The following is a 23,036-nucleotide window of genomic DNA, read 5'->3' on the forward strand; positions in this document are numbered from 1 at the left end:
ATTTGCTAAATAGATGGTGTGTGTGCAACAATATACTGAAAGGTCAATTATATTGTGCAGCTTATCTCACCACCTGTAGTTATTTAGGTGAAAGCTCCAAAATGCTTGCCTAATATGTCTGTTTTTTCAAAAGGAAGTATAGAGGGAGAGCTAGATAGATAGCATTGCATTACATTACATTACATGGCAATGCAATGCACAGTTGCTGAAGTTGAACCAAAATGAGCTTGTCATCTGGCTTCTGCAACTTTTAACATGAAAAATCCAATGAGGAGAAGAAAAGCAAAGCCAAAGAGTCCATCCCAAAATCCGACAAACAAGCAAAATGAACAAAAAGCATTGAATTCAATTCTTTCTGATTTTAGAAACTGCATTAAAGAAGGGGTGCACCGGTCCTGGAGATACTGCAATACCAGGTCAATGCGTGGAGTGGACAGAGCAAGCTCTTTTTCCATCTCCCTGTTCTAAAAATCCATTTAATATATGGTCCCCAGATAGGGGACGTATCAGATATTAAACTGATAAGAACAGATACTACACTTGATCTTAGCCAAAAGGCCGAGAAGCGATAACCAGAATTGGTTTCCGACTACGGTGCCACCCAAGGATTCTGAAAAGTCCATTTGTGGAGATGGCCACCTGGACTCCCGTTAAGAAGACATGCTGTCAACCTCTAGATCCCTCACATGCCTGCACTTTTCGGCTTGCTGCTGCTGCAATCCACGCGTTTTAGATCTGCATAACTCCACCTCTTTTAGCACAGTACCCTCAACCCCCGGCTGTTCCCACCCGCCTCAACACCGTTGGAAGGGAGGAGAACCAATTAAGGCGGGGGGGGGGGTGGAACGAGCAGCTGTCTACCCTTAGCAGGAGGGTTGCTGATTAATTACCTCTCCTGCTGCTGCTGCTGCTGGCTGTCAGGCAGCAGACTGAAGGTGGCTGCTGCTGTGCGCACGTATATAAAGGCTCAGAGCCTATTATGACACGCGCAGCCAGCGTTCCATTGCCACATTCCGTCTACTGCAGGCGGGATACCTGGATGGCTGAATGTCACTGAGAAGCTCACAGAGACCGCCATAAGCAACAGTTTAAAAGAATGCCACAGACTAATCAACCAAACTTTTTGGGTTGGTTTCTCTTTTATAGTCTGCAGGCATTAAATGAAAGAAGTCAGTGTTCCAGCAGAGGGAGACAACGTTTCAGAAAAGGCATTGTAGCAAACCAAAAAAGAAATTTTAAGCGCAGCAGAGTAACCAGCTCACATACCTGTTAGCTCAGGTGAGTTTAAAAGGCTGCTGTTGATAACAAGGGCATTTGCTAAATAGATGGTGTGTGTGCAACAATATACTGAAAGGTCAATTATATTGTGCAGCTTATCTCACCACCTGTAGTTATTTAGGTGAAAGCTCCAAAATGCTTGCCTAATATGTCTGTTTATCCAAAAGGAAGTATAGAGGGAGAGCTAGATAGATAGCATTGCATTACATTACATTACATGGCAATGCAATGCACAATTGCTGAAGTTGAACCAAAATGAGCTTGTCATCTGGCTTCTGCAACTTTTAACATGAAAAATCCAATGAGGAGAAGAAAAGCAAAGCCAAAGAGTCCATCCCAAAATCCGACAAACAAGCAAAATGAACAAAAAGCATTGAATTCAATTCTTTCTGATTTTAGAAACTGCATTAAAGAAGGGGTGCACCGGTCCTGGAGATACTGCAATACCAGGTCAATGCGTGGAGTGGACAGAGCAAGCTCTTTTTCCATCTCCCTGTTCTAAAAATCCATTTAATATATGGTCCCCAGATAGGGGACGTATCAGATATTAAACTGATAAGAACAGATACTACACTTGATCTTAGCCAAAAGGCCGAGAAGCGATAACCAGAATTGGTTTCCGACTACGGTGCCACCCAAGGATTCTGAAAAGTCCATTTGTGGAGATGGCCACCTGGACTCCCGTTAAGAAGACATGCTGTCAACCTCTAGATCCCTCACATGCCTGCACTTTTCGGCTTGCTGCTGCTGCAATCCACGCGTTTTAGATCTGCATAACTCCACCTCTTTTAGCACAGTACCCTCAACCCCCGGCTGTTCCCACCCGCCTCCACACCGTTGGAAGGGAGGAGAACCAATTAAGGCGGGGGGGGGGGGTGGAACGAGCAGCTGTCTACCCTTAGCAGGAGGGTTGCTGATTAATTACCTCTCCTGCTGCTGCTGGCTGTCAGGCAGCAGACTGAAGGTGGCTGCTGCTGTGCGCAGGTATATAAAGGCTCAGAGCCTATTATGACACGCGCAGCCAGCGTTCCATTGCCACATTCCGTCTACTGCAGGCGGGATACCTGGATGGCTGAATGTCACTGAGAAGCTCACAGAGACCGCCATAAGCAACAGTTTAAAAGAATGCCACAGACTAATCAACCAAACTTTTTGGGTTGGTTTCTCTTTTATAGTCTGCAGGCATTAAATGAAAGAAGTCAGTGTTCCAGCAGAGGGAGACAACGTTTCAGAAAAGGCATTGTAGCAAACCAAAAAAGAAATTTTAAGCGCAGCAGAGTAACCAGCTCACATACCTGTTAGCTCAGGTGAGTTTAAAAGGCTGCTGTTGATAACAAGGGCATTTGCTAAATAGATGGTGTGTGTGCAACAATATACTGAAAGGTCAATTATATTGTGCAGCTTATCTCACCACCTGTAGTTATTTAGGTGAAAGCTCCAAAATGCTTGCCTAATATGTCTGTTTATCCAAAAGGAAGTATAGAGGGAGAGCTAGATAGATAGCATTGCATTACATTACATTACATGGCAATGCAATGCACAGTTGCTGAAGTTGAACCAAAATGAGCTTGTCATCTGGCTTCTGCAACTTTTAACATGAAAAATCCAATGAGGAGAAGAAAAGCAAAGCCAAAGAGTCCATCCCAAAATCCGACAAACAAGCAAAATGAACAAAAAGCATTGAATTCAATTCTTTCTGATTTTAGAAACTGCATTAAAGAAGGGGTGCACCGGTCCTGGAGATACTGCAATACCAGGTCAATGCGTGGAGTGGACAGAGCAAGCTCTTTTTCCATCTCCCTGTTCTAAAAATCCATTTAATATATGGTCCCCAGATAGGGGACGTATCAGATATTAAACTGATAAGAACAGATACTACACTTGATCTTAGCCAAAAGGCCGAGAAGCGATAACCAGAATTGGTTTCCGACTACGGTGCCACCCAAGGATTCTGAAAAGTCCATTTGTGGAGATGGCCACCTGGACTCCCGTTAAGAAGACATGCTGTCAACCTCTAGATCCCTCACATGCCTGCAATTTTCGGCTTGCTGCTGCTGCAATCCACGCGTTTTAGATCTGCATAACTCCACCTCTTTTAGCACAGTACCCTCAACCCCCGGCTGTTCCCACCCGCCTCAACACCGTTGGAAGGGAGGAGAACCAATTAAGGCGGGGGGGGGGGGGTGGAACGAGCAGCTGTCTACCCTTAGCAGGAGGGTTGCTGATTAATTACCTCTCCTGCTGCTGCTGCTGCTGGCTGTCCAGCAGCAGACTGAAGGTGGCTGCTGCTGTGCGCAGGTATATAAAGGCTCAGAGCCTATTATGACACGCGCAGCCAGCGTTCCATTGCCACATTCCGTCTACTGCAGGCGGGATACCTGGATGGCTGAATGTCACTGAGAAGCTCACAGAGACCGCCATAAGCAACAGTTTAAAAGAATGCCACAGACTAATCAACCAAACTTTTTGGGTTGGTTTCTCTTTTATAGTCTGCAGGCATTAAATGAAAGAAGTCAGTGTTCCAGCAGAGGGAGACAACGTTTCAGAAAAGGCATTGTAGCAAACCAAAAAAGAAATTTTAAGCGCAGCAGAGTAACCAGCTCACATACCTGTTAGCTCAGGTGAGTTTAAAAGGCTGCTGTTGATAACAAGGGCATTTGCTAAATAGATGGTGTGTGTGCAACAATATACTGAAAGGTCAATTATATTGTGCAGCTTATCTCACCACCTGTAGTTATTTAGGTGAAAGCTCCAAAATGCTTGCCTAATATGTCTGTTTATCCAAAAGGAAGTATAGAGGGAGAGCTAGATAGATAGCATTGCATTACATTACATTACATGGCAATGCAATGCACAGTTGCTGAAGTTGAACCAAAATGAGCTTGTCATCTGGCTTCTGCAACTTTTAACATGAAAAATCCAATGAGGAGAAGAAAAGCAAAGCCAAAGAGTCCATCCCAAAATCCGACAAACAAGCAAAATGAACAAAAAGCATTGAATTCAATTCTTTCTGATTTTAGAAACTGCATTAAAGAAGGGGTGCACCGGTCCTGGAGATACTGCAATACCAGGTCAATGCGTGGAGTGGACAGAGCAAGCTCTTTTTCCATCTCCCTGTTCTAAAAATCCATTTAATATATGGTCCCCAGATAGGGGACGTATCAGATATTAAACTGATAAGAACAGATACTACACTTGATCTTAGCCAAAAGGCCGAGAAGCGATAACCAGAATTGGTTTCCGACTACGGTGCCACCCAAGGATTCTGAAAAGTCCATTTGTGGAGATGGCCACCTGGACTCCCGTTAAGAAGACATGCTGTCAACCTCTAGATCCCTCACATGCCTGCACTTTTCGGCTTGCTGCTGCTGCAATCCACGCGTTATAGATCTGCATAACTCCACCTCTTTTAGCACAGTACCCTCAACCCCCGGCTGTTCCCACCCGCCTAAACACCGTTGGAAGGGAGGAGAACCAATTAAGGCGGGGGGGGGGTGGAACGAGCAGCTGTCTACCCTTAGCAGGAGGGTTGCTGATTAATTACCTCTCCTGCTGCTGCTGCTGCTGGCTGTCCAGCAGCAGACTGAAGGTGGCTGCTGCTGTGCGCAGGTATATAAAGGCTCAGAGCCTATTATGACACGCGCAGCCAGCGTTCCATTGCCACATTCCGTCTACTGCAGGCGGGATACCTGGATGGCTGAATGTCACTGAGAAGCTCACAGAGACCGCCATAAGCAACAGTTTAAAAGAATGCCACAGACTAATCAACCAAACTTTTTGGGTTGGTTTCTCTTTTATAGTCTGCAGGCATTAAATGAAAGAAGTCAGTGTTCCAGCAGAGGGAGACAACGTTTCAGAAAAGGCATTGTAGCAAACCAAAAAAGAAATTTTAAGCGCAGCAGAGTAACCAGCTCACATACCTGTTAGCTCAGGTGAGTTTAAAAGGCTGCTGTTGATAACAAGGGCATTTGCTAAATAGATGGTGTGTGTGCAACAATATACTGAAAGGTCAATTATATTGTGCAGCTTATCTCACCACCTGTAGTTATTTAGGTGAAAGCTCCAAAATGCTTGCCTAATATGTCTGTTTATCCAAAAGGAAGTATAGAGGGAGAGCTAGATAGATAGCATTGCATTACATTACATTACATGGCAATGCAATGCACAGTTGCTGAAGTTGAACCAAAATGAGCTTGTCATCTGGCTTCTGCAACTTTTAACATGAAAAATCCAATGAGGAGAAGAAAAGCAAAGCCAAAGAGTCCATCCCAAAATCCGACAAACAAGCAAAATGAACAAAAAGCATTGAATTCAATTCTTTCTGATTATAGAAACTGCATTAAAGAAGGGGTGCACCGGTCCTGGAGATACTGCAATATCAGGTCAATGCGTGGAGTGGACAGAGCAAGCTCTTTTTCCATCTCCCTGTTCTAAAAATCCATTTAATATATGGTCCCCAGATAGGGGACGTATCAGATATTAAACTGATAAGAACAGATACTACACTTGATCTTAGCCAAAAGGCCGAGAAGCGATAACCAGAATTGGTTTCCGACTACGGTGCCACCCAAGGATTCTGAAAAGTCCATTTGTGGAGATGGCCACCTGGACTCCCGTTAAGAAGACATGCTGTCAACCTCTAGATCCCTCACATGCCTGCACTTTTCGGCTTGCTGCTGCTGCAATCCACGCGTTTTAGATCTGCATAACTCCACCTCTTTTAGCACAGTACCCTCAACCCCCGGCTGTTCCCACCCGCCTCAACACCGTTGGAAGGGAGGAGAACCAATTAAGGCGGGGGGGGGGGTGGAACGAGCAGCTGTCTACCCTTAGCAGGAGGGTTGCTGATTAATTACCTCTCCTGCTGCTGCTGCTGCTGGCTGTCCAGCAGCAGACTGAAGGTGGCTGCTGCTGTGCGCAGGTATATAAAGGCTCAGAGCCTATTATGACACGCGCAGCCAGCGTTCCATTGCCACATTCCGTCTACTGCAGGCGGGATACCTGGATGGCTGAATGTCACTGAGAAGCTCACAGAGACCGCCATAAGCAACAGTTTAAAAGAATGCCACTGACTAATCAACCAAACTTTTTGGGTTGGTTTCTCTTTTATAGTCTGCAGGCATTAAATGAAAGAAGTCAGTGTTCCAGCAGAGGGAGACAACGTTTCAGAAAAGGCATTGTAGCAAACCAAAAAAGAAATTTTAAGCGCAGGAGAGTAACCAGCTCACATACCTGTTAGCTCAGGTGAGTTTAAAAGGCTGCTGTTGATAACAAGGGCATTTGCTAAATAGATGGTGTGTGTGCAACAATATACTGAAAGGTCAATTATATTGTGCAGCTTATCTCACCACCTGTAGTTATTTAGGTGAAAGCTCCAAAATGCTTGCCTAATATGTCTGTTTATCCAAAAGGAAGTATAGAGGGAGAGCTAGATAGATAGCATTGCATTACATTACATTACATGGCAATGCAATGCACAGTTGCTGAAGTTGAACCAAAATGAGCTTGTCATCTGGCTTCTGCAACTTTTAACATGAAAAATCCAATGAGGAGAAGAAAAGCAAAGCCAAAGAGTCCATCCCAAAATCCGACAAACAAGCAAAATGAACAAAAAGCATTGAATTCAATTCTTTCTGATTTTAGAAACTGCATTAAAGAAGGGGTGCACCGGTCCTGGAGATTCTGCAATACCAGGTCAATGCGTGGAGTGGACAGAGCAAGCTCTTTTTCCATCTCCCTGTTCTAAAAATCCATTTAATATATGGTCCCCAGATAGGGGACGTATCAGATATTAAACTGATAAGAACAGATACTACACTTGATCTTAGCCAAAAGGCCGAGAAGCGATAACCAGAATTGGTTTCCGACTACGGTGCCACCCAAGGATTCTGAAAAGTCCATTTGTGGAGATGGCCACCTGGACTCCCGTTAAGAAGACATGCTGTCAACCTCTAGATCCCTCACATGCCTGCACTTTTCGGCTTGCTGCTGCTGCAATCCACGCGTTTTAGATCTGCATAACTCCACCTCTTTTAGCACAGTACCCTCAACCCCCGGCTGTTCCCACCCGCCTCAACACCGTTGGAAGGGAGGAGAACCAATTAAGGCGGGGGGGGGGGATGGAACGAGCAGCTGTCTACCCTTAGCAGGAGGGTTGCTGATTAATTACCTCTCCTGCTGCTGCTGCTGCTGGCTGTCCAGCAGCAGACTGAAGGTGGCTGCTGCTGTGCGCAGGTATATAAAGGCTCAGAGCCTATTATGACACGCGCAGCCAGCGTTCCATTGCCACATTCCGTCTACTGCAGGCGGGATACCTGGATGGCTGAATGTCACTGAGAAGCTCACAGAGACCGCCATAAGCAACAGTTTAAAAGAATGCCACAGACTAATCAACCAAACTTTTTGGGTTGGTTTCTCTTTTATAGTCTGCAGGCATTAAATGAAAGAAGTCAGTGTTCCAGCAGAGGGAGACAACGTTTCAGAAAAGGCATTGTAGCAAACCAAAAAAGAAATTTTAAGCGCAGCAGAGTAACCAGCTCACATACCTGTTAGCTCAGGTGAGTTTAAAAGGCTGCTGTTGATAACAAGGGCATTTGCTAAATAGATGGTGTGTGTGCAACAATATACTGAAAGGTCAATTATATTGTGCAGCTTATCTCACCACCTGTAGTTATTTAGGTGAAAGCTCCAAAATGCTTGCCTAATATGTCTGTTTATCCTAAAGGAAGTATAGAGGGAGAGCTAGATAGATAGCATTGCATTACATTACATTACATGGCAATGCAATGCACAGTTGCTGAAGTTGAACCAAAATGAGCTTGTCATCTGGCTTCTGCAACTTTTAACATGAAAAATCCAATGAGGAGAAGAAAAGCAAAGCCAAAGAGTCCATCCCAAAATCCGACAAACAAGCAAAATGAACAAAAAGCATTGAATTCAATTCTTTCTGATTTTAGAAACTGCATTAAAGAAGGGGTGCACCGGTCCTGGAGATACTGCAATACCAGGTCAATGCGTGGAGTGGACAGAGCAAGCTCTTTTTCCATCTCCCTGTTCTAAAAATCCATTTAATATATGGTCCCCAGATAGGGGACGTATCAGATATTAAACTGATAAGAACAGATACTACACTTGATCTTAGCCAAAAGGCCGAGAAGCGATAACCAGAATTGGTTTCCGACTACGGTGCCACCCAAGGATTCTGAAAAGTCCATTTGTGGAGATGGCCACCTGGACTCCCGTTAAGAAGACATGCTGTCAACCTCTAGATCCCTCACATGCCTGCACTTTTCGGCTTGCTGCTGCTGCAATCCACGCGTTTTAGATCTGCATAACTCCACCTCTTTTAGCACAGTACCCTCAACCCCCGGCTGTTCCCACCCGCCTCAACACCGTTGGAAGGGAGGAGAACCAATTAAGGCGGGGGGGGGGGGGGGTGGAACGAGCAGCTGTCTACCCTTAGCAGGAGGGTTGCTGATTAATTACCTCTCCTGCTGCTGCTGCTGCTGGCTGTCCAGCAGCAGACTGAAGGTGGCTGCTGCTGTGCGCAGGTATATAAAGGCTCAGAGCCTATTATGACACGCGCAGCCAGCGTTCCATTGCCACATTCCGTCTACTGCAGGCGGGATACCTGGATGGCTGAATGTCACTGAGAAGCTCACAGAGACCGCCATAAGCAACAGTTTAAAAGAATGCCACAGACTAATCAACCAAACTTTTTGGGTTGGTTTCTCTTTTATAGTCTGCAGGCATTAAATGAAAGAAGTCAGTGTTCCAGCAGAGGGAGACAACGTTTCAGAAAAGGCATTGTAGCAAACCAAAAAAGAAATTTTAAGCGCAGCAGAGTAACCAGCTCACATACCTGTTAGCTCAGGTGAGTTTAAAAGGCTGCTGTTGATAACAAGGGCATTTGCTAAATAGATGGTGTGTGTGCAACAATATACTGAAAGGTCAATTATATTGTGCAGCTTATCTCACCACCTGTAGTTATTTAGGTGAAAGCTCCAAAATGCTTGCCTAATATGTCTGTTTATCCAAAAGGAAGTATAGAGGGAGAGCTAGATAGATAGCATTGCATTACATTACATTACATGGCAATGCAATGCACAGTTGCTGAAGTTGAACCAAAATGAGCTTGTCATCTGGCTTCTGCAACTTTTAACATGAAAAATCCAATGAGGAGAAGAAAAGCAAAGCCAAAGAGTCCATCCCAAAATCCGACAAACAAGCAAAATGAACAAAAAGCATTGAATTCAATTCTTTCTGATTTTAGAAACTGCATTAAAGAAGGGGTGCACCGGTCCTGGAGATACTGCAATACCAGGTCAATGCGTGGAGTGGACAGAGCAAGCTCTTTTTCCATCTCCCTGTTCTAAAAATCAATTTAATATATGGTCCTCAGATAGGGGACGTATCAGATATTAAACTGATAAGAACAGATACTACACTTGATCTTAGCCAAAAGGCCGAGAAGCGATAACCAGAATTGGTTTCCGACTACGGTGCCACCCAAGGATTCTGAAAAGTCCATTTGTGGAGATGGCCACCTGGACTCCCGTTAAGAAGACATGCTGTCAACCTCTAGATCCCTCACATGCCCGCACTTTTCGGCTTGCTGCTGCTGCAATCCACGCGTTTTAGATCTGCATAACTCCACCTCTTTTAGCACAGTACCCTCAACCCCCGGCTGTTCCCACCCGCCTCAACACCGTTGGAAGGGAGGAGAACCAATTAAGGCGGGGGGGGGGGGTGGAACGAGCAGCTGTCTACCCTTAGCAGGAGGGTTGCTGATTAATTACCTCTCCTGCTGCTGCTGCTGATGCTGGCTGTCCAGCAGCAGACTGAAGGTGGCTGCTGCTGTGCGCAGGTATATAAAGGCTCAGAGCCTATTATGACACGCGCAGCCAGCGTTCCATTGCCACATTCCGTCTACTGCAGGCGGGATACCTGGATAGCTGAATGTCACTGAGAAGCTCACAGAGACCGCCATAAGCAACAGTTTAAAAGAATGCCACAGACTAATCAACCAAACTTTTTGGGTTGGTTTCTCTTTTATAGTCTGCAGGCATTAAATGAAAGAAGTCAGTGTTCCAGCAGAGGGAGACAACGTTTCAGAAAAGGCATTGTAGCAAACCAAAAAAGAAATTTTAAGCGCAGCAGAGTAACCAGCTCACATACCTGTTAGCTCAGGTGAGTTTAAAAGGCTGCTGTTGATAACAAGGGCATTTGCTAAATAGATGGTGTGTGTGCAACAATATACTGAAAGGTCAATTATATTGTGCAGCTTATCTCACCACCTGTAGTTATTTAGGTGAAAGCTCCAAAATGCTTGCCTAATATGTCTGTTTATCCAAAAGGAAGTATAGAGGGAGAGCTAGATAGATAGCATTGCATTACATTACATTACATGGCAATGCAATGCACAGTTGCTGAAGTTGAACCAAAATGAGCTTGTCATCTGGCTTCTGCAACTTTTAACATGAAAAATCCAATGAGGAGAAGAAAAGCAAAGCCAAAGAGTCCATCCCAAAATCCGACAAACAAGCAAAATGAACAAAAAGCATTGAATTCAATTCTTTCTGATTTTAGAAACTGCATTAAAGAAGGGGTGCACCGGTCCTGGAGATACTGCAATACCAGGTCAATGCGTGGAGTGGACAGAGCAAGCTCTTTTTCCATCTCCCTGTTCTAAAAATCCATTTAATATATGGTCCCCAGATAGGGGACGTATCAGATATTAAACTGATAAGAACAGATACTACACTTGATCTTAGCCAAAAGGCCGAGAAGCGATAACCAGAATTGGTTTCCGACTACGGTGCCACCCAAGGATTCTGAAAAGTCCATTTGTGGAGATGGCCACCTGGACTCCCGTTAAGAAGACATGCTGTCAACCTCTAGATCCCTCACATGCCTGCACTTTTCGGCTTGCTGCTGCTGCAATCCACGCGTTTTAGATCTGCATAACTCCACCTCTTTTAGCACAGTACCCTCAACCCCCGGCTGTTCCCACCCGCCTCAACACCGTTGGAAGGGAGGAGAACCAATTAAGGCGGGGGGGGGGGGGATGGAACGAGCAGCTGTCTACCCTTAGCAGGAGGGTTGCTGATTAATTACCTCTCCTGCTGCTGCTGCTGCTGGCTGTCCAGCAGCAGACTGAAGGTGGCTGCTGCTGTGCGCAGGTATATAAAGGCTCAGAGCCTATTATGACACGCGCAGCCAGCGTTCCATTGCCACATTCCGTCTACTGCAGGCGGGATACCTGGATGGCTGAATGTCACTGAGAAGCTCACAGAGACCGCCATAAGCAACAGTTTAAAAGAATGCCACAGACTAATCAACCAAACTTTTTGGGTTGGTTTCTCTTTTATAGTCTGCAGGCATTAAATGAAAGAAGTCAGTGTTCCAGCAGAGGGAGACAACGTTTCAGAAAAGGCATTGTAGCAAACCAAAAAAGAAATTTTAAGCGCAGCAGAGTAACCAGCTCACATACCTGTTAGCTCAGGTGAGTTTAAAAGGCTGCTGTTGATAACAAGGGCATTTGCTAAATAGATGGTGTGTGTGCAACAATATACTGAAAGGTCAATTATATTGTGCAGCTTATCTCACCACCTGTAGTTATTTAGGTGAAAGCTCCAAAATGCTTGCCTAATATGTCTGTTTATCCAAAAGGAAGTATAGAGGGAGAGCTAGATAGATAGCATTGCATTACATTACATTACATGGCAATGCAATGCACAGTTGCTGAAGTTGAACCAAAATGAGCTTGTCATCTGGCTTCTGCAACTTTTAACATGAAAAATCCAATGAGGAGAAGAAAAGCAAAGCCAAAGAGTCCATCCCAAAATCCGACAAACAAGCAAAATGAACAAAAAGCATTGAATTCAATTCTTTCTGATTTTAGAAACTGCATTAAAGAAGGGGTGCACCGGTCCTGGAGATACTGCAATACCAGGTCAATGCGTGGAGTGGACAGAGCAAGCTCTTTTTCCATCTCCCTGTTCTAAAAATCCATTTAATATATGGTCCCCAGATAGGGGACGTATCAGATATTAAACTGATAAGAACAGATACTACACTTGATCTTAGCCAAAAGGCCGAGAAGCGATAACCAGAATTGGTTTCCGACTACGGTGCCACCCAAGGATTCTGAAAAGTCCATTTGTGGAGATGGCCACCTGGACTCCCGTTAAGAAGACATGCTGTCAACCTCTAGATCCCTCACATGCCTGCACTTTTCGGCTTGCTGCTGCTGCAATCCACGCGTTTTAGATCTGCATAACTCCACCTCTTTTAGCACAGTACCCTCAACCCCCGGCTGTTCCCACCCGCCTCAACACCGTTGGAAGGGAGGAGAACCAATTAAGGCGGGGGGGGGGGATGGAACGAGCAGCTGTCTACCCTTAGCAGGAGGGTTGCTGATTAATTACCTCTCCTGCTGCTGCTGCTGCTGGCTGTCCAGCAGCAGACTGAAGGTGGCTGCTGCTGTGCGCAGGTATATAAAGGCTCAGAGCCTATTATGACACGCGCAGCCAGCGTTCCATTGCCACATTCCGTCTACTGCAGGCGGGATACCTGGATGGCTGAATGTCACTGAGAAGCTCACAGAGACCGCCATAAGCAACAGTTTAAAAGAATGCCACAGACTAATCAACCAAACTTTTTGGGTTGGTTTCTCTTTTATAGTCTGCAGGCATTAAATGAAAGAAGTCAGTGTTCCAGCAGAGGGAGACAACGTTTCAGAAAAGGCATTGTAGCAAACCAAAAAAGAAATTTTAAGCGCAGCAGAGTAACCAGCTCACATACCTGTTAGCTCAGGTGAGTTTAAAAGGCTGCTGTTGATAACAAGGGCATTTGCTAAATAGATGGTGTGTGTGCAACAATATACTGAAAGGTCAATTATATTGTGCAGCTTATCTCACCACCTGTAGTTATTTAGGTGAAAGCTCCAAAATGCTTGCCTAATATGTCTGTTTATCCAAAAGGAAGTATAGAGGGAGAGCTAGATAGATAGCATTGCATTACATTACATTACATGGCAATGCAATGCACAGTTGCTGAAGTTGAACCAAAATGAGCTTGTCATCTGGCTTCTGCAACTTTTAACATGAAAAATCCAATGAGGAGAAGAAAAGCAAAGCCAAAGAGTCCATCCCAAAATCCGACAAACAAGCAAAATGAACAAAAAGCATTGAATTCAATTCTTTCTGATTTTAGAAACTGCATTAAAGAAGGGGTGCACCGGTCCTGGAGATACTGCAATACCAGGTCAATGCGTGGAGTGGACAGAGCAAGCTCTTTTTCCATCTCCCTGTTCTAAAAATCCATTTAATATATGGTCCCCAGATAGGGGACGTATCAGATATTAAACTGATAAGAACAGATACTACACTTGATCTTAGCCAAAAGGCCGAGAAGCGATAACCAGAATTGGATTCCGACTACGGTGCCACCCAAGGATTCTGAAAAGTCCATTTGTGGAGATGGCCACCTGGACTCCCGTTAAGAAGACATGCTGTCAACCTCTAGATCCCTCACATGCCTGCACTTTTCGGCTTGCTGCTGCTGCAATCCACGCGTTTTAGATCTGCATAACTCCACCTCTTTTAGCACAGTACCCTCAACCCCCGGCTGTTCCCACCCGCCTCAACACCGTTGGAAGGGAGGAGAACCAATTAAGGCGGGGGGGGGGATGGAACGAGCAGCTGTCTACCCTTAGCAGGAGGGTTGCTGATTAATTACCTCTCCTGCTGCTGCTGCTGGCTGTCCAGCAGCAGACTGAAGGTGGCTGCTGCTGTGCGCAGGTATATAAAGGCTCAGAGCCTATTATGACACGCGCAGCCAGCGTTCCATTGCCACATTCCGTCTACTGCAGGCGGGATACCTGGATGGCTGAATGTCACTGAGAAGCTCACAGAGACCGCCATAAGCAACAGTTTAAAAGAATGCCACAGACTAATCAACCAAACTTTTTGGGTTGGTTTCTCTTTTATAGTCTGCAGGCATTAAATGAAAGAAGTCAGTGTTCCAGCAGAGGGAGACAACGTTTCAGAAAAGGCATTGTAGCAAACCAAAAAAGAAATTTTAAGCGCAGCAGAGTAACCAGCTCACATACCTGTTAGCTCAGGTGAGTTTAAAAGGCTGCTGTTGATAACAAGGGCATTTGCTAAATAGATGGTGTGTGTGCAACAATATACTGAAAGGTCAATTATATTGTGCAGCTTATCTCACCACCTGTAGTTATTTAGGTGAAAGCTCCAAAATGCTTGCCTAATATGTCTGTTTATCCAAAAGGAAGTATAGAGGGAGAGCTAGATAGATAGCATTGCATTACATTACATTACATGGCAATGCAATGCACAGTTGCTGAAGTTGAACCAAAATGAGCTTGTCATCTGGCTTCTGCAACTTTTAACATGAAAAATCCAATGAGGAGAAGAAAAGCAAAGCCAAAGAGTCCATCCCAAAATCCGACAAACAAGCAAAATGAACAAAAAGCATTGAATTCAATTCTTTCTGATTTTAGAAACTGCATTAAAGAAGGGGTGCACCGGTCCTGGAGATACTGCAATACCAGGTCAATGCGTGGAGTGGACAGAGCAAGCTCTTTTTCCATCTCCCTGTTCTAAAAATCCATTTAATATATGGTCCCCAGATAGGGGACGTATCAGATATTAAACTGATAAGAACAGATACTACACTTGATCTTAGCCAAAAGGCCGAGAAGCGATAACCAGAATTGGTTTCCGACTACGGTGCCACCCAAGGATTCTGAAAAGTCCATTTGTGGAGATGGCCACCTGGACTCCCGTTAAGAAGACATGCTGTCAACCTCTAGATCCCTCACATGCCTGCACTTTTCGGCTTGCTGCTGCTGCAATCCACGCGTTTTAGATCTGCATAACTCCACCTCTTTTAGCACAGTACCCTCAACCCCCGGCTGTTCCCACCCGCCTCAACACCGTTGGAAGGGAGGAGAACCAATTAAGGCGGGGGGGGGGGATGGAACGAGCAGCTGTCTACCCTTAGCAGGAGGGTTGCTGATTAATTACCTCTCCTGCTGCTGCTGCTGCTGGCTGTCCAGCAGCAGACTGAAGGTGGCTGCTGCTGTGCGCAGGTATATAAAGGCTCAGAGCCTATTATGACACGCGCAGCCAGCGTTCCATTGCCACATTCCGTCTACTGCAGGCGGGATACCTGGATGGCTGAATGTCACTGAGAAGCTCACAGAGACCGCCATAAGCAACAGTTTAAAAGAATGCCACAGACTAATCAACCAAACTTTTTGGGTTGGTTTCTCTTTTATAGTCTGCAGGCATTAAATGAAAGAAGTCAGTGTTCCAGCAGAGGGAGACAACGTTTCAGAAAAGGCATTGTAGCAAACCAAAAAAGAAATTTTAAGCGCAGCAGAGTAACCAGCTCACATACCTGTTAGCTCAGGTGAGTTTAAAAGGCTGCTGTTGATAACAAGGGCATTTGCTAAATAGATGGTGTGTGTGCAACAATATACTGAAAGGTCAATTATATTGTGCAGCTTATCTCACCACCTGTAGTTATTTAGGTGAAAGCTCCAAAATGCTTGCCTAATATGTCTGTTTATCCAAAAGGAAGTATAGAGGGAGAGCTAGATAGATAGCATTGCATTACATTACATTACATGGCAATGCAATGCACAGTTGCTGAAGTTGAACCAAAATGAGCTTGTCATCTGGCTTCTGCAACTTTTAACATGAAAAATCCAATGAGGAGAAGAAAAGCAAAGCCAAAGAGTCCATCCCAAAATCCGACAAACAAGCAAAATGAACAAAAAGCATTGAATTCAATTCTTTCTGATTTTAGAAACTGCATTAAAGAAGGGGTGCACCGGTCCTGGAGATACTGCAATACCAGGTCAATGCGTGGAGTGGACAGAGCAAGCTCTTTTTCCATCTCCCTGTTCTAAAAATCCATTTAATATATGGTCCCCAGATAGGGGACGTATCAGATATTAAACTGATAAGAACAGATACTACACTTGATCTTAGCCAAAAGGCCGAGAAGCGATAACCAGAATTGGATTCCGACTACGGTGCCACCCAAGGATTCTGAAAAGTCCATTTGTGGAGATGGCCACCTGGACTCCCGTTAAGAAGACATGCTGTCAACCTCTAGATCCCTCACATGCCTGCACTTTTCGGCTTGCTGCTGCTGCAATCCACGCGTTTTAGATCTGCATAACTCCACCTCTTTTAGCACAGTACCCTCAACCCCCGGCTGTTCCCACCCGCCTCAACACCGTTGGAAGGGAGGAGAACCAATTAAGGCGGGGGGGGGGATGGAACGAGCAGCTGTCTACCCTTAGCAGGAGGGTTGCTGATTAATTACCTCTCCTGCTGCTGCTGCTGCTGGCTGTCCAGCAGCAGACTGAAGGTGGCTGCTGCTGTGCGCAGGTATATAAAGGCTCAGAGCCTATTATGACACGCGCAGCCAGCGTTCCATTGCCACATTCCGTCTACTGCAGGCGGGATACCTGGATGGCTGAATGTCACTGAGAAGCTCACAGAGACCGCCATAAGCAACAGTTTAAAAGAATGCCACAGACTAATCAACCAAACTTTTTGGGTTGGTTTCTCTTTTATAGTCTGCAGGCATTAAATGAAAGAAGTCAGTGTTCCAGCAGAGGGAGACAACGTTTCAGAAAAGGCATTGTAGCAAACCAAAAAAGAAATTTTAAGCGCAGCAGAGTAACCAGCTCACATACCTGTTAGCTCAGGTGAGTTTAAAAGGCTGCTGTTGATAACAAGGGCATTTGCTAAATAGATGGTGTGTGTGCAACAATATACTGAAAGGTCAATTATATTGTGCAGCTTATCTCACCACCTGTAGTTATTTAGGTGAAAGCTCCAAAATGCTTGCCTAATATGTCTGTTTATCCAAAAGGAAGTATAGAGGGAGAGCTAGATAGATAGCATTGCATTACATTACATTACATGGCAATGCAATGCACAGTTGCTGAAGTTGAACCAAAATGAGCTTGTCATCTGGCTTCTGCAACTTTTAACATGAAAAATCCAATGAGGAGAAGAAAAGCAAAGCCAAAGAGTCCATCCCAAAATCCGACAAACAAGCAAAATGAACAAAAAGCATTGAATTCAATTCTTTCTGATTTTAGAAACTGCATTAAAGAAGGGGTGCACCGGTCCTGGAGATACTGCAATACCAGGTCAATGCGTGGAGTGGACAGAGCAAGCTCTTTTTCCATCTCCCTGTTCTAAAAATCCATTTAATATATGGTCCCCAGATAGGGGACGTATCAGATATTAAACTGATAAGAACAGATACTACACTTGATCTTAGCCAAAAGGCCGAGAAGCGATAACCAGAATTGGTTTCCGACTACGGTGCCACCCAAGGATTCTGAAAAGTCCATTTGTGGAGATGGCCACCTGGACTCCCGTTAAGAAGACATGCTGTCAACCTCTAGATCCCTCACATGCCTGCACTTTTCGGCTTGCTGCTGCTGCAATCCACGCGTTTTAGATCTGCATAACTCCACCTCTTTTAGCACAGTACCCTCAACCCCCGGCTGTTCCCACCCGCCTCAACACCGTTGGAAGGGAGGAGAACCAATTAAGGCGGGGGGGGGGGATGGAACGAGCAGCTGTCTACCCTTAGCAGGAGGGTTGCTGATTAATTACCTCTCCTGCTGCTGCTGCTGCTGGCTGTCCAGCAGCAGACTGAAGGTGGCTGCTGCTGTGCGCAGGTATATAAAGGCTCAGAGCCTATTATGACACGCGCAGCCAGCGTTCCATTGCCACATTCCGTCTACTGCAGGCGGGATACCTGGATGGCTGAATGTCACTGAGAAGCTCACAGAGACCGCCATAAGCAACAGTTTAAAAGAATGCCACAGACTAATCAACCAAACTTTTTGGGTTGGTTTCTCTTTTATAGTCTGCAGGCATTAAATGAAAGAAGTCAGTGTTCCAGCAGAGGGAGACAACGTTTCAGAAAAGGCATTGTAGCAAACCAAAAAAGAAATTTTAAGCGCAGCAGAGTAACCAGCTCACATACCTGTTAGCTCAGGTGAGTTTAAAAGGCTGCTGTTGATAACAAGGGCATTTGCTAAATAGATGGTGTGTGTGCAACAATATACTGAAAGGTCAATTATATTGTGCAGCTTATCTCACCACCTGTAGTTATTTAGGTGAAAGCTCCAAAATGCTTGCCTAATATGTCTGTTTATCCAAAAGGAAGTATAGAGGGAGAGCTAGATAGATAGCATTGCATTACATTACATTACATGGCAATGCAATGCACAGTTGCTGAAGTTGAACCAAAATGAGCTTGTCATCTGGCTTCTGCAACTTTTAACATGAAAAATCCAATGAGGAGAAGAAAAGCAAAGCCAAAGAGTCCATCCCAAAATCCGACAAACAAGCAAAATGAACAAAAAGCATTGAATTCAATTCTTTCTGATTTTAGAAACTGCATTAAAGAAGGGGTGCACCGGTCCTGGAGATACTGCAATACCAGGTCAATGCGTGGAGTGGACAGAGCAAGCTCTTTTTCCATCTCCCTGTTCTAAAAATCCATTTAATATATGGTCCCCAGATAGGGGACGTATCAGATATTAAACTGATAAGAACAGATTTTTTATTTTTTTTTTTAATTTGGCTATCCCCTGCAGAGGGATAAAACCGTTTATTAAAACTTTAACAAATTACAAGCATAATTAGACAAATACCAAACGTTAAAAGACAAATGAAATTTACAAAACAAAAAAATACAAAGATTTTAAATAATTAGGTTCCATTGGTCAACAAGCCATTTTTTGGAAATATGTACATTCTTCTTTTTGTCAATTCAATAATAAGTATACATTTCACATAAACATAAACTTAAAACATCATTCACTGATAAAACATCTTGTTTAAAAATAGCAATGTTGCGCGCTTTCCAGAGAGATGACTTGGCGCAGTTCACTGTCTTCCAAGCCATTGTGTACTGGTCCATTGTGGGGCATTCCATAAGTCCGTATAGCACAGTTTTATATGTAAAGTCCTTGAGGTCTGCCACCCTTTCCAGTAGGGGGAGCAGTCTTCTCCAGAAATCCTTTGCAAAATTACATGTCCATAATAGATGTTCCACCGTTTCCTCTTCTTGGCATCCGGCTCTTGGGCAGATGGCAGACCTCACAAATCCTCTTCTGTATTGGAATGCCCGGCAAGGAAGACAGCGGTGCATGCAACTCCAAGCCAGATCTCTCTGTTCATTAAAAAGATAAAAAACGTTAATCATTTTCCAGATAGACATAGATTTGTCATCATCATATCTGTCAACATTACATATTTCCTCACTTTTACGTATTTCTTTAATTAGTTTCTTACTATTTCTTAATTCCTCTATTTTCTTAGTCCCTAAATTAAAATCGGACACTATTTTCCTTAAAATCTCATAATGCGTCGACAAATTAAAAGCATGGGGCACAGATATATTAACTTCATACCATCCAAACTTTCTCATAAAAAATCCTGTATTAAAACGCATAAAAAAGGACCAATAGTGATTCTTAAAAAGGGCATTAAAACAGTAAACGAACAGATGGATTAAAAGAAACCTATTAAAATCTGGAAAATCTTTACCACCTTTTACTTTTGATTTCATCACGATTTCTCTTTTCAGCTTTTCCATTTTTGAGTTCCAAAAGAAGGTAAAACAGGTTTTGGTTATCTTTTTTAAAACATTAACAGGCGGGGGGAAAACCATGCTAAGATACAATAAAAGAGGTAAAATCACCATCTTTAAAACCAATACTTTACCCTCCATTGTAAGTCTCCTCATGTTCCACATACATATTTTCGTATTTACTTTCTGTGTAACTGTTTCCCAACTATTATAACCATCATTATTTTCAGTGAATGATATACCTAAAATGGAAATGGATTCGGAGACATTAATTGGTACATCACGTAAAATCATCCCCCCAACACTTAAAATGTTACACTTATTAAAATTGATTTTAAAACCAGAAGCTAGACAAAAGGATTGCACTTGATGGAGAGTGGCCGTAAGTGATGGTGCATCTGTACACAAGACCGCCACGTCATCCATGTAGCCTACAACCTTGGCCTCCAAACCACCGCTTCCAGGCAGAGGGACACCGCATATCTGTTTATTTTGGCGTATTGCACATAACATTGGTTCCAGTGCACAGATAAACAGTAGGGGGGACAGAGGGCATCCCTGTTTCACCCCTGACCGTAAAAATACCTCTTGTGTCTTAAAACCATTCACTAAAATCTTACTTGTACAATCCTTGTAAAATGCTTTAAGCGATAGTAAAAACCCTTCTGGTATGCCCATTTTCTCTAAAACTTTAAAAAGATAAAAGTGTGAGACACGGTCAAATGCTTTTTCAAAATCAATAGATAAAATCGCCATTTTCCCCTTTCTGTCTTTCACATCCTCAATACAGTCTTTCACTAAATTCAGATTGTCCCATATACTGCGCCCCGGCACCCCACACACTTGATTAGAATGAATAACTTTGCTGATGACTTCTTTTAGACGATTTGCACAAATTTTAGCCATTATTTTATAGTCACAATTTAAAAGTGTTATTGGTCTCCAGTTTTCTAATTTTGATTTATCACCTTTTTTGTATAGGAGGGAGACTTCACCTTTCTTCCAGGAATTTAATAAAACCTTATTATTAAAAACCTCAGTAAACAAATAAAACAAATCATCTTTTAAAATATCATAAAAACATACATAAAATTCTATTGGGATGCCATCAGGACCAGGGACCTTTCCAGTTTTAAAACTTTTAATAGTTTTTAACACTTCTTGTTCCGTTAAAACTTGGGATAAAAACTCTTGGGATGCGGGATCTAAAACAGCTGTTAGTCCTTGCAGCGAATCATCCATTAATTTATTATCTATATTTTTTCCATTAAAAAGATTAGAAAAAAAAACCTCAACTTTACCCAGCATATTTTTTATATTATTCTCACCATCTATATGGTCAATTATCACTTTTTCTTTTTTATTTTTCCTAAAAAAATATCTGGAACACTTTTCATTTTCTTCTATATGTTGTACTCTAGAACGAAAAATGATCTCTTTTCCTTTTTGTTCTAGCCATTTTGAAATCTCTTCTTTTAAGTTTGAAATATCAAGTTGTACATCTTTCCCATTGTCTCTGAGCTTAAATAATGTTTGTAGGCGGGTATTTAAAATTCTATATTCTTCATATTTTTCTTTGGCTCTACATATACTCTTTTTAATAAAAAAGTCTTTTATTTTTACTTTCATTCTATCCCACCATACACTCATAGTCTCATTTGTTTTTTTCCCTTTTCTACATTTCCTATAAAACTCAATAAAATCTGATAAAATCTGCGGGTCGGTTAAAAGGGATACGTTCATTTTCCAGCTTTTCTTACCACATTTTTTGTTGTCATTTACTTTTATGGTAAAGGATAAAAGTTTATGGTCTGAAAATATATTAGTTAAAACTTCACATTTGGCAGGTATTGTTTTATCTGAACCAAAAATAAAATCAATCCTAGAGCTACAATTAGCATTGCTCCAAGTGAAACCGACGTCCTCTGGGCTGTCACTATGACACTCTTTATATATGTCTATCAATTTAGCATCTTTGACTATATCATGTAGCATACCTGAGGTTTTATCGTAGTTCCTGCTTACAGAGCTGGAGCGCCGGTTTTCACCTTTTAAAACACAATTAAAATCCCCTGCTAAGATAAAAGGTTCAGAGTTATTAATAAATAATGGTAAAAGATCAAGCATTTCGGCTCTTTCATTTTTCTCTGGGGATCCATAAAAATTTAAAAACTGCCATCTAATACCATCAATAAAAGCTTTCACTAATAAAATACGACCTGGTAAAATTTCCTGAATAAAATCAATTAAAACGTTCCCTTTAAAAAGTATGGCTACACCCGCTGATCCTGCAGCATTCGATCCGGACCAGACAGATGGCCCACACTTCCACTCATCTTTATATTTTTGATATGACATTTCATGTGGGATATTACATTCTTGCAGAAAAAATACAGATGCAGTAAAACACGTAAAAAAATTAAAAAGAGCAGTTCTTCTCGTGTTAGATTTTATGCCTCTCACGTTGAGGGAAATACCTTTGAGTTCAGCCATCATTAGAAAATGTAGAAATTTTACTTAGGTAACTAAGAGCAACGGATTTACCTGTCCGATGAACCTGATCAGACCACTGGGCTTGCGCCTCCCTCCTCATCTGATAGTATCGTCACGAGAGTCTCCGTGGAGGAGGAAAGATTACCACATTTATATAAACCCGACGCTACACTGGCATAGCTCGGAGGGCTGGCTGGCAGAACCCGCTGGGTCTCCATTGGCTGGCCATGCAGTTCCTCCTCCTATAGGAGGAGGTTGCGCACAAGGCAGAGCCTCTGACTCTTCAGAGGCAGCAAGATCCCGGTCCCCACCTGTAGCAGCGGAGACCGAAACCCCTGAGGGTCCAGCGTCCACGTCCCCTTCTGGAGAAGTGTCCATCTGTTCACCTCCTGCTGCCTCCTCCGAACCACCCTTTTTCTTTTTCTTAGGACCCACCTTTATCCACTCAGCGCCCTCAGCACTAGGAGACCCAGACTGGGCATGGGCTTCTGTGTCGGCCTTTTGCCGGTCCCTTTTGACCTTACCAGTAGTGCCCTTCTGCTCCTTCTCAGCCCTCCTTTTGGACTCCCGCAGGTCCTGCAGCCAGGTTTTGGGATTTG

At 43.5% G+C, this 23,036-nt stretch overlaps 15 non-coding genes across 15 annotated transcripts; all 15 read right to left on the minus strand.

The window, feature by feature from the left end:
• Nucleotides 1-379: 379 nt before the first annotated feature.
• On the minus strand, nucleotides 380-570 carry LOC141208751 (U2 spliceosomal RNA). Its single transcript, XR_012278966.1, has one exon. It is a non-coding gene; the product is annotated as a U2 spliceosomal RNA (small nuclear RNA).
• Nucleotides 571-1,691: 1,121 nt separating this feature from the next.
• Nucleotides 1,692-1,882, minus strand: LOC141208752 (U2 spliceosomal RNA). Its single transcript, XR_012278967.1, has one exon. It is a non-coding gene; the product is annotated as a U2 spliceosomal RNA (small nuclear RNA).
• Nucleotides 1,883-2,998: 1,116 nt separating this feature from the next.
• Nucleotides 2,999-3,189, minus strand: LOC141208753 (U2 spliceosomal RNA). The gene has a single exon (XR_012278968.1). It is a non-coding gene; the product is annotated as a U2 spliceosomal RNA (small nuclear RNA).
• Nucleotides 3,190-4,312: 1,123 nt separating this feature from the next.
• On the minus strand, nucleotides 4,313-4,503 carry LOC141208754 (U2 spliceosomal RNA). The gene has a single exon (XR_012278969.1). It is a non-coding gene; the product is annotated as a U2 spliceosomal RNA (small nuclear RNA).
• A 1,120-nt stretch (nucleotides 4,504-5,623) lies between these two features.
• Nucleotides 5,624-5,814, minus strand: LOC141210296 (U2 spliceosomal RNA). The gene has a single exon (XR_012280468.1). It is a non-coding gene; the product is annotated as a U2 spliceosomal RNA (small nuclear RNA).
• Nucleotides 5,815-6,935: 1,121 nt separating this feature from the next.
• Nucleotides 6,936-7,126, minus strand: LOC141210026 (U2 spliceosomal RNA). Its single transcript, XR_012280207.1, has one exon. It is a non-coding gene; the product is annotated as a U2 spliceosomal RNA (small nuclear RNA).
• A 1,122-nt stretch (nucleotides 7,127-8,248) lies between these two features.
• LOC141208757 (U2 spliceosomal RNA) lies at nucleotides 8,249-8,439 on the minus strand. Its single transcript, XR_012278971.1, has one exon. It is a non-coding gene; the product is annotated as a U2 spliceosomal RNA (small nuclear RNA).
• Nucleotides 8,440-9,564: 1,125 nt separating this feature from the next.
• Nucleotides 9,565-9,755, minus strand: LOC141210154 (U2 spliceosomal RNA). Its single transcript, XR_012280331.1, has one exon. It is a non-coding gene; the product is annotated as a U2 spliceosomal RNA (small nuclear RNA).
• A 1,125-nt stretch (nucleotides 9,756-10,880) lies between these two features.
• On the minus strand, nucleotides 10,881-11,071 carry LOC141208758 (U2 spliceosomal RNA). Its single transcript, XR_012278972.1, has one exon. It is a non-coding gene; the product is annotated as a U2 spliceosomal RNA (small nuclear RNA).
• A 1,124-nt stretch (nucleotides 11,072-12,195) lies between these two features.
• Nucleotides 12,196-12,386, minus strand: LOC141208759 (U2 spliceosomal RNA). The gene has a single exon (XR_012278973.1). It is a non-coding gene; the product is annotated as a U2 spliceosomal RNA (small nuclear RNA).
• Nucleotides 12,387-13,508: 1,122 nt separating this feature from the next.
• On the minus strand, nucleotides 13,509-13,699 carry LOC141208760 (U2 spliceosomal RNA). Its single transcript, XR_012278974.1, has one exon. It is a non-coding gene; the product is annotated as a U2 spliceosomal RNA (small nuclear RNA).
• A 1,118-nt stretch (nucleotides 13,700-14,817) lies between these two features.
• Nucleotides 14,818-15,008, minus strand: LOC141208761 (U2 spliceosomal RNA). Its single transcript, XR_012278975.1, has one exon. It is a non-coding gene; the product is annotated as a U2 spliceosomal RNA (small nuclear RNA).
• A 1,122-nt stretch (nucleotides 15,009-16,130) lies between these two features.
• LOC141208763 (U2 spliceosomal RNA) lies at nucleotides 16,131-16,321 on the minus strand. Its single transcript, XR_012278977.1, has one exon. It is a non-coding gene; the product is annotated as a U2 spliceosomal RNA (small nuclear RNA).
• A 1,121-nt stretch (nucleotides 16,322-17,442) lies between these two features.
• LOC141208764 (U2 spliceosomal RNA) lies at nucleotides 17,443-17,633 on the minus strand. The gene has a single exon (XR_012278978.1). It is a non-coding gene; the product is annotated as a U2 spliceosomal RNA (small nuclear RNA).
• Nucleotides 17,634-18,755: 1,122 nt separating this feature from the next.
• Nucleotides 18,756-18,952, minus strand: LOC141210607 (U2 spliceosomal RNA). The gene has a single exon (XR_012280759.1). It is a non-coding gene; the product is annotated as a U2 spliceosomal RNA (small nuclear RNA).
• Between the last annotated feature and the right edge of the window lie 4,084 nt (nucleotides 18,953-23,036).

This window comes from Phyllobates terribilis, unplaced genomic scaffold (genome assembly GCF_046119375.1).
Source record: "Phyllobates terribilis strain yellow unplaced genomic scaffold, ASM4611937v1 Scaffold_169__1_contigs__length_4117513, whole genome shotgun sequence".
NCBI lineage: Eukaryota > Metazoa > Chordata > Amphibia > Anura > Dendrobatidae > Phyllobates > Phyllobates terribilis.